Here is a 10,247-nt window from a genome sequence, read left to right on the forward strand (position 1 = left end):
GTTAGGCTAAATTCAAGGTATCACTGTATCTACAAAGAAAACCCAGCCTCTGCAAGAGTTGCAAATGGCAGTGGGCGACTTACCCAGGCGCTGCTCGTGTTCTCTTGCCATTAGGTGGCAGCATCTTGATGTGCAAAACGTGCTCCTGGAGCATTTACAGAGCCCTCACTCCGGGAGTCCCAAAGGCATCTCCAGAGGTTTGTGAGTTTGGACGCGCATCACCTACTCACACCAAGAAGTACTGTGCCCAGGTTCCCGATGGGGACCAAAGTGCGGCGTGTTCCGTGGTTACACCGTGGTGTTGTGACTGAGGTGTGGCAGAACTGGAACCTACACTCAGTTTCTGTAGGTCCTAAGCTGTGCTTTTACTTTCTCCCTGTCACAGCTGGAGATCATGATCTGATCACAATCACATCCTCCAGAGAGTTTGCTCGCAGATTGCTGGGAGAACAGCCCAGAGCCTAGGAAGGGTGGCAGTGGGACACAGTGACATGTGTCAGATGAAGGATGACAGAGGCTTTAGGGTAGCCCTGTACTGTACAGGCAGATGAACCTTGAAAGCTTTTGGCATAAAGCTGGAGGGCAACAAAGAGGATGATGGATAGTTTTCTGAACTGGCCTTGCACTTGCTCTGTGCTCCACATCCTCCACTGGATAGGCCAGGCTTGCTGGCCTGCCGCTGTGGTTGCACGTGGCACGAGGGAGTACTCTTGCTTAGCTGTCACTCCAGCAGTGAACAGATGATTCTTAGGCTCACCTAATGTATCTCACTTTCTAGTCTTCTGCCTTCTCCTCCTTCTCTAAGTGCCTTTACTATTATATTTCTTTGCTCCTTCTTTCCTTTTCCCAACCCACTCTGCTGCTTACAGGAGCATAGACAAATTGAGCTGGAAGCGATCTCAAAAGAGAATCAAAGTTATTCGTCTGACTCAGGGCAGGCTCAGCTTTCCTGGTGCCATTCCTGGGAGATGTCCAGCCTATCTGTTCAGGGACAGAGCTTCTGCAGCCTCCCAGACAAGCCAGTCCTTACATTATGCCTTATGAGAAGAAAGGGCGGCTTCTTGTCTTACCTGGACTGTCCCTGGTTTATTTTACATCAATTTTTGTTACATCCGCCATGGACTTGGACAGTAGATTGCTTCCTCCCATTGCCACATCCTTTTCTGTGCTTAAGTCCTGTCATATTTTTCCATAGGGTTTTCTTGTTCCTCAAGAATCTAAACTGAACAATCTCAATTCCTGTAATTTTTGCTTGTAAAACAGATTTGCTTAAGCTCTCATAATTCTCACTGCTCTCTTCTGGGCTCATTAGCAGAGGAAGATGGACATCAACATTTTGGTTAGTTAAGCTACATTTGCATAAAAACTTACCTAGCCTCCCTGGCTCAACAGAGTGGTAGGTTGACAGCCCCATCAGTTCTAGGCATTTTCATGGACAGCCTTAACTTTAACCAGAAAAGAAAGACGTGTAAAAAATGCAGAGTAATTACGTGCAAAACTGTGCAGAATTAGCAAAACCAGGTATTGCTAAAACCAGGTTTGAGTATCTTTGAGATCTCTGTATCTGTTAAATTTAATTGACATTGGCCAATCAGCTGTAACTAATAAACAATATGTAGTGTATGGTATTGTAGTAAATATTAATAAATCACACAATTATTAATGGAGAGACTTGCACAAACATGTACTTACATGTAGAGCAGGATTGTGTAAGACGTGTTTTTTCAGGAAACCAGATGATAAGTAATGGATGGTTTGGAAAGAAGGATCTGAACATTTTCAAACTTCCAAGAAATGTTTGCTTAAAAATAGACATTAGAAATGCTTTTTTAAAAAAAATTATCAAATATCTTTGTTATCTTGCTCACTCCTACACAGGAAATTAATGATTTATTTTTCAGGATTCCAGGTCCTGGAATTCTAATCAAGATCTCATTGCACACACTCAGAAGGTAGAGGTCATTTATTTGTGGGATTTTATTTATCAGACTTTCCATATTGAAAAACGTAACCTCTAATTTTGAGTACCATTAGGGTAGATGTTTGCATCTGGAGCACTGGACGAGGCCCATCTTCAGTATGGAATAGAGTTGGCACCTATTAGAAGGAAATGAATGTATTGAAATCTAGTGCAAACTATTATAAGCAAAGCAGCTGGAGGTCTTGTTTCAGCAAATTCCATTAGCTTGCAAAATAGGAGATCTGTCCAAAAATCTTTTTCACATTTTTTCTTGCCATCCACAAACAACTTCAAAAGCAGATTAAATTCAGTCTCCTTAGACCTGTCCACCACATTTTACTTTCATATTTTCTTGGAAAAAAAAATATCCTACAACAAAATATGGAGATGATTGTTTCATTTTCTCAACCTGTCACTCACAGTGTTTGATCTGCCTGTTCAAAGTGCAGTCAGTTGCAGTCAGCATGTTTCCATTACAGACGGGAGGAGCGCCTAGCCCAGACCATCTAGAACTTCTCCAGTGGTGGGGTTCAGAGCAACGTGGAACATTTTATTGGTTTCCATCTGCTGAGATGAGAAGAGTGATAAGCAGAGAAATAAATAAATAAACAGAAACAAATTATCTAATGGCCAAAACAGAAGATTATTCTCATAAATCATAGAATACTTTAAGTTAGAGGAAACCAAGAAAGGTCATTTTGTCCAATCTTCTGCTGAAATTCCTCATAAAACATATTTGAATTTTGATATCCTAGACTTCATTGTCACATTTCTACACTGTTTATTTTGTTTAAGATTTACCAAAGTCCCATGGGTAGCTTCCTTCCATGTGCAGTTCTGCTTAGGGCCATCTTACCTTCTTGATATTTCTCTTTATTGCAAATAGCAAGAGACAGCCCTCAGATGCAAAATCTGGATCTAAATTCAGAATTATTATTGCAGGAAAAAATCTGTGCTAAAATGTAGCTGAAGCTAAGACTATATGTCAGTAATTTAAGAGTAAAATGTTGCAATATGTGTCATGCTAGAAGTGTGCATTAGGTACCCAGGGAATTCAGAATTGAGATAAAACTTTAAAGGAATCCAGATAAAGGAAGGAATGTAAAACCATCCAAAAATACCTAACTCTGCCTTGTAGAGACACAGATTTGTTACTGTCATAGAGATGTCCTAGTGCTTGTGGTCAAAATTAAACAGATATTAAGGCACACTGGACTTTACACGTAAGATTTTTGTTTTTACTAGGATCATTTGGAACATACTTATGATGAAGATAGGTATCACATTTCCTAATGCACCTCAGTCTTAATTTTTCTTCTTGAGCCAAAGGGTAAAATATATTTGTAAATTCACCAGTAATTCCTGTTGTAAAATCAGAACGCAAAGTTTTTATTCTAAGAAGATACTAAACTTTTCTTATGGAACAACCATGTTTGTTTTTTAGGAAAGTCCATTTAACAGTGACTCTGCTCTGAACTTGTGTGCCTGGCACATGGTGTGGGTTGATGTATGAAGAGAAAAGCAAAGCCTGTAATGAGATTTGTTGTTTTGCAAGTGTGGTGGTCACAGACCTGATGAGAACCTGGTGTTACCTTACTCATTACTGAGAACAGGCACAGAGTGATCTCACTTTAATTTTATTTTTTTAATGGTAAAATATGTGAGCCACAGGCAGGACATGCCCCAGCGTTCAGGTATTGGATTGGCTCAAGCGAGACTTTCTTTCCTCTTCCCTGTCCCCAGCTAGAGTCTTGCAGATCTATTTATGTCCTATCAAAGGCAATAGGAAGGTTGTTCCTGAAGGCAGGCTTTTGTTTTTTCCTCTTCCCCAACCCCCTTAAAACAAAGGAAGAGATTTGCAGAGGTGCTACTTCCAAGATTTCTGGCATAGAAAACAGTTGCTGCTTTGCACCAAATGCCATTTTGACTACTGCAAGGAAAAGGTGCTTGCTGAAATCTGTTGCTGCCTACTGGCAGCCAAATAAATGCTAGTGAAGACAGATACATCAGAAATACAACTGCATTCCCTGGCAAAAGGCTACTACAGTTAAATGTGCAGAAGCAGTGGGCTTAGGGACTGAAAAAGGGAACCATAATGGGAAGGTGCAGTTTGTAAAGGTCCGTTGCCCTTCCTTCCAGCCTCACGTCAGCAGTGGATGAGACTTTATTTCTCCCATGGCTGCGGCAGGGTGCTGGTTCTTCGGCCACGTTACCACGTTGCTGTGCCGAGCACAGAAGCTGCTTCCTGACAGAGGATGTGGCACTTGTTCCCCATTTTCCCAGAGTACAGTGGAGGCAAACTCTGTATCTCAAACCCACCTGTCCTAAATCTCTCTTGCCTGGTGGAAAATCAGGCAGGTTAGCACAGCTTTGTCTTAGGTACTGAAGGATGGAGAGGGACCCAGGTGCTGTGAAGCTGAGGGAGGAGATTCCTTCAGCCAGAGCCCTCTGAGCACTAGTGTACAAGACCAGCATTGGCACCATCTGATCCCAGCCTCCAGCAGGCAGTCTGTGTAGAGTCCTGACTCAGGTGTCTCTTCTGTTGCCTTGGGCACAGCAGTGCCCTTGTTTCCTGTTCGGAGGTCCAAAATTGCTAAGGGCTTGGCATGGATGGGGAGTTGCGGTCACTGAAACAGCTCGGGATGTCTGGTTCCCAGCTTCTGCTTGCAGCTCCCTGCCAGGGACTCCAGCTGAGCTGCTGGTAGGGTGGATGAAAAGCTGGAAGCCCAAGGTTTCCAAAGGCTCCTGCCCAGGAGCTGTTCTGGCAAATGAAGCCTTGTCACTGAAACAGCCCCAGATTCAAGATGGCAAGGCCCTTTTGCTATGGGTGAATCTCTGTCTCTCATATTATCCAGTCAGTGTGTTTGGGGACTCTATGCATTAAATAGATTTATGTGTTTAATAATTATTAGTTTCAAAGATTTACAGTGCTCTGCTGCTGCTTCTGTGACTCTGCCTCCCTGGGGGGTTAAGAAAGTGAAAATCCTTCATCAAGGGAAAGGAAAAAATTAGAAACTTTAAATCTTCCATTATTTGGAAAATAGGTTGTGGAGAGAATAAACACACATTCTCTGGATGTCACTGTGCTAGGTAAGTGTGTCTTGGGGGTTGCATATTACATATATGTTTAGGGAACATGTATAGGTCTGGATATTTATCTCCTCCTTCTTTGCTTTAAAAAAGATATTTAGACAAGTTAGAGGGCATAACTAGAGGAAATTTCACAGCTGCTCTGCCGTTGTTTTGTTGAAGACTGGCAATTTCATAGAAAGAAGCAGCCCTGATTTATCAAGAAAAAAAAAAAAGTGGGATTTACCAATAAGAAGATACAGCTACTTCTAATACAGCCCCACTGCTTTATGTCATCTTCAAAGCAGGCTCTTGGTCTGTGCTCACAGAATCTCCAAAGCTGGCTCGTGCCAGAGCAAGTCCCATTGTGTGAACAAGTCAACTTAGTCTTCTCTTCATGTAGAGAGGTTATAGTCACTATAAAACCAAAAGGGAACACAAAGGGAAATTTGAGAACTGAAATGCTTGTACATGAAGCTTCTTAATGTATTCCTATCTGGATTTGGTGCAAAACCAATGCAGATTCATTGGATAATACCAGAGGCATGAGGAGTTCAGAATGCAAGTTACGGAAATTGAATTTAAATTATCCGTTTTGAAGTGAGAGTTGGATTTGGAAAGGAAAAGAAAACCACTTTGGATGACATAGTTATTATATTAGTGAAGGTGTTAATGAATTTTGTGCTAATCCTGATTACCTACAAACATTAGAGGTTGCACAATAGCAATTAAGGAGAGGTAGCATGAAACTGGAAAGTGTGTGATGCTTCTGGGAAGAGAAAGTTTAGGGACAATATATATATTGTGAAATATGAGAATTATACAATAAAGAATTATGTTTCCAGGGTTTCCCAAGGCCTTGGCATTTGCAGGGTCCCAGGAGGATGGCAGACATGTAGGAGACACCAAAGTTCCTGCCATAAAACAGGTCCCAAAATCACAGGAATAACTGGGTTGTATGGAAAACGTTGTAAGTGAAAGCACAGGGGCATGTCTCTCTTCTGATAAAAGGAGATCCTCATTATGCAGAACACAAAGAAATGCTCTTTGATTTGGAACTAACATTAGTAAATGCTGAGGACAAGAACTGCATGGTGAAATGGCAGAACCCTGAGAGGCAAGCAAGCTTTACATCATTGGAACATTGAACCCAGCTCCACAGCCCCCATCAGCTCACAAGAAGTCTCTCTCTTCTTCCCACCCCTGACATGAGCAGTTCCAGTGGCCTTAGTAGGAAGAACTGAGCTGCCTGACCTGGTTTGCACACCGAGGCATGCCAGACTGCAGTCCTGCTACCAGGCTCATGCTGACATTAAGGGATCTGTGGGACAGAAGTTTATCTTGAAATTTGGCAGACAGAGGTGTAGATAATATTTGAGTGAAGTTGTGAAGAGTTTGCCAAAACATCCTCAGGGCCTTAGCAAATTGCAGCTTTTGAAGGACTGAGCTGCATTTTTTGCTTGTGATTTAATTTTAAGAAACCCTGTGAAAAATCCCTTTATAATTGGCCTTACAACCTTAGGCTGCTAATTCAGATCTGATCAGCACAGTCAAGACAGATTCCCAAACTTTCATGGAAATCTGTTTGGAGGAGCAGATAACAAACAGCCTTCAAAACAGGCCCTTTATATGCAGGTGATCGAATATGGCATGCTTCAAAAGCACCAGTGTCAGTGATATAGCATCTCTGCTGCCTTTTCCTGCAGTAGCAGCTTCTGGGCTGCCCTGGTGAGGCCACATCTAGAATATTGTGTCCAGTTTTGGGCCCTGCAGTTCAAGAAGGACAGGGAATGCTGGAAAGAGTCCAGCGCAGAGCCATAAAGATGATGAAGGGAGTGAAACATCTCCCTTCTGAGGAAAGGCTGAGGGAGCTGGGTCTCTTTAGTTCAAAGAAGAAGAGACTGAGGAAGAGGAGACCTTATTAATGTTTATAAATATGTAAAGGGTGAATGTCAGGAGGATGGAGCCAGGCTCCTCTTGCTGATGTCCAAAGGTAGGACAAGGGGCAATGGGTGCAAACTGGAGCAGAGGAGGTTCCATGTAAACATAAGGAAAAACTTTTTCACTGTGAGAGTGACAGGACACTGGAACAGGCTGCCCAGAGATGTTGTGGAGTCTCCTCTGAAGACATTCAAAACCTGCCTGGATGTGTTCCTGTGTGACCTACTGTAGGTGATCCTGAGCTGGCCGGGGCTTGGATTAGATGATCTTTCAAGGTCCCTTCCAATCCAGCATTCTGTGATTCTGTGAAGTGTGAGGAGTGGCTGGTATCTGGGCTCTGGCTGGCAGCTGCAGGGGCTGGGCTGGCCCAGCCTGAACACCAACAGGCAAAGAAATGAAACCTCTAGAGCAATCCCTGCTCCCAGTGCAGGTGAAAACAAGCCCTTCTTGGACACTGCAGTCTGAGTTTACTGTGTTGAGGAGTAGGCTGTGTACCAAGGTTTCATGTGGTGCAAGTGGTTTGCTGGGTTCAGGACTTTGTATGCTGTGGTTATAGAAGAAAGCTGCTCTTATGTCTGGTAGATGGAAAATCTGGAGGGCTGTTTCTATGCCTGGAGTAATCTGTAATCTGCCTCCAGGCAGTTTGCTGTTCTACTGCAATTGTAGCAACAGGGTCTTGCACTCAAAACCAACTCAAAGCAAGTTGGTGGATCGTACTGTAGTACTTGACACGTTCTGTGTATAATTACAGAGTGCCAAGCTTTCCCACACTACTCTAGCCTCTTGCTTGTAACTGCAGGGATATGCAGCACTGGAAGCCCCTTTTTCTCCTTCACCAGCGTTTGCAAGTGTCAGTGCCCTGTTCCCATGTGAGCTGAACCCCTTCTTGCATGTGTTACATTTTAACACTTTTAAGGAGTAAAACATCACACTGTAGGGGGGTGCTCTGCCCAAAATGGCCATTTGCTAAGCTGCGCTTGCCAGCTCAAGAAGAACAAGAATGAGAAAAGGACAAATGGAGAAGAGAAGGTTTTCTATTAATGGGAGAGGTGGTGTGCATGTGTGTGGCAGTGAAGCTGCATGTATGCACAAACGTGCTTTTAAAGGTCTTCACTGTGTCTCTTTGAATATTTGTATTTATTATGCTGGTGCTAAACAGTTGTTTTCTCCTGCTGCTGTTAGCTCTGCTTGCTTATTGTGCGTGCTCCATGACATCAAATGTGCTTGTTGATGTAAGTAGTACATAGACGCCTTTATGTGCCTACAACCTTCAAGGGATGTGGGAGAACATAGGACTTTTCGGTGTCCTTCATATAAAATACTTGCTTCAGTTGTCTTTTTTTTTCTCTAAAGAAGAAATGTTTTTGTTTTCTTTCCCTTCATCTTATTAGTGCTCATTGGTGAAAGGTGTCTCAGCCCTCTGTGGCTCTAATCTGTCCTGCTCATAGCAGAAACACTCAGGAAAGTGGGGAGGCAGATGAATTGCTGTCTTACCACTGTTTCAGCCAGAGTGCTGCATTCTGTGTCCCTGCCCTGGCTCCCAAATCATAGCGGACAGACTAATTTTGATTTCCAAAAGCCCCCTGTTCCTCAGAATGCTGGGAGCAGAGGAGAGGAGATGCTTCCTGGCATGGTATTACTTAGGAAAAGCAGATTTTTTGAGTCGGCTTCTTCTCTTGTATTTTCATACCCTTTTGACTTCACTCCAGGGTGCTGTATCTGTGCCAGACACTCAGTCCCCTGGTGACCCAAGGGTAGCTTGGATCAGCCCCTCTCAGCGACAGACTCTCGGGTGTCTTTCTTCTCGTACCTTTAGAACAGGAGACAGGAGTTGCATTTCTTCAGATGTGGCTGGAAGATAATCAGGATTGTCTGTAGCTCTGGCTCAGCTGTGTGGGATGTGTACAGGACCTGATCTCAATAAGACCTGGATTGAAAACTTGGCCCTGTTGAAGTTGGTAGGATTGTTTCATTTGAGTTACTTCATTACTTAAACCTGTCTCTGGCAAATGCTGAAGATTTATAGTTGTCTTTTCAGCATATTCTTAATGCATTTGCAACACACTTGTGATAGGACTACAGTTTTATTATCATCTTTCTATAGTCAGTACAATTGTTCTACTTTTAAGATTAAAAAAACCCCTATGATTTAATATTTTAATGGATTAAATTAAAATGGATTCAATTAAAGCACATGATAGACATGTGGCTGCATTTATACATTTCTGCAGGTGAAATGCAACTTCATTCTTTCAGTCCCAAATAGAAACATGTAAGGAATATGAGGATGAACAATAATGTCTCCTCATAAGAATGGAGCTCTGTAGTATGCTTTTCAGCAGGCTGAGCTGAGTTGTGAACAAGACAGTTGCTGTTTACGCAGAAAGTTCACTCATAAAAACATCAAGGCACAATGAATAGCAAAGGAGGGGAACAGCGATAAACTGTCTGTGCCACTTAGGTGCTGCTGAATGAGTTTCTGCATCCTCAGCTTGTATGAGAACCTGGGATCTCTGGCACTTGCCATTTACAACACCATCTTGTATGGTGACCTGGTGACTCCGTACTGGAAAAGAGCACTCAGAGGATTAAAAGGGTCTTTCTTGGCTGCTTCTACCTTTCTTTGATAGCTTTGCATAGAAAAATGTAGCTATACCTGAAGAGGATTAGCCTGCTATGTATCTGCGTGGGTTATTATTCTATCACTCTAGACAGAGAATTGCATGCCAGCAGTTTACGGAATCCTTCTGTCGGGCAGTTGTGACAGTGTTAAGAAGTAGGTCATTTGAATGCGTTGCTGATAACAGTAATGGATTCACACATCAGCTGGCTGCTCCATACACATGTAACCCCTGCCCAGTGTCACCTCCAGAGTGGTTCACTCCCACACAGTGGAATGTGCCATTTTGTTAATGCACATATGCATACTTTGCATTTCAAACTAAGGAGGGCTTTGAGCTTGGAAAATGCTAGTAATAGCTGTTCCCTACAGACATTTTATCAAAATCTCAGACCTGGGCTCTGTCACCAGCCATTTGGGAAGGCTGCATGGCTGAGCTATAAGAAGTGGTATCAGACTTGCAACTTGCTTAAAAAGTTGTGTTGCAGGGAGGCTGTTTAAAAAAAATAAATTAAAAAACCCCAACAAACCCTCTTGCTCTCTTCCTGGAGTACACACACCAGAGGATGCCTGGTGAATAATGTCTATGGATTGCTCAGTCTGTGCAACATCCTTTGGAGCATCCTTTCTGCTTCCCTGGCTGTGCTGCAGCCTGCG

This window comes from Antrostomus carolinensis, unplaced genomic scaffold (assembly GCF_000700745.2).
Source record: "Antrostomus carolinensis isolate BGI_N321 unplaced genomic scaffold, ASM70074v2 scaffold1040, whole genome shotgun sequence".
Classification (NCBI taxonomy): domain Eukaryota; kingdom Metazoa; phylum Chordata; class Aves; order Caprimulgiformes; family Caprimulgidae; genus Antrostomus; species Antrostomus carolinensis.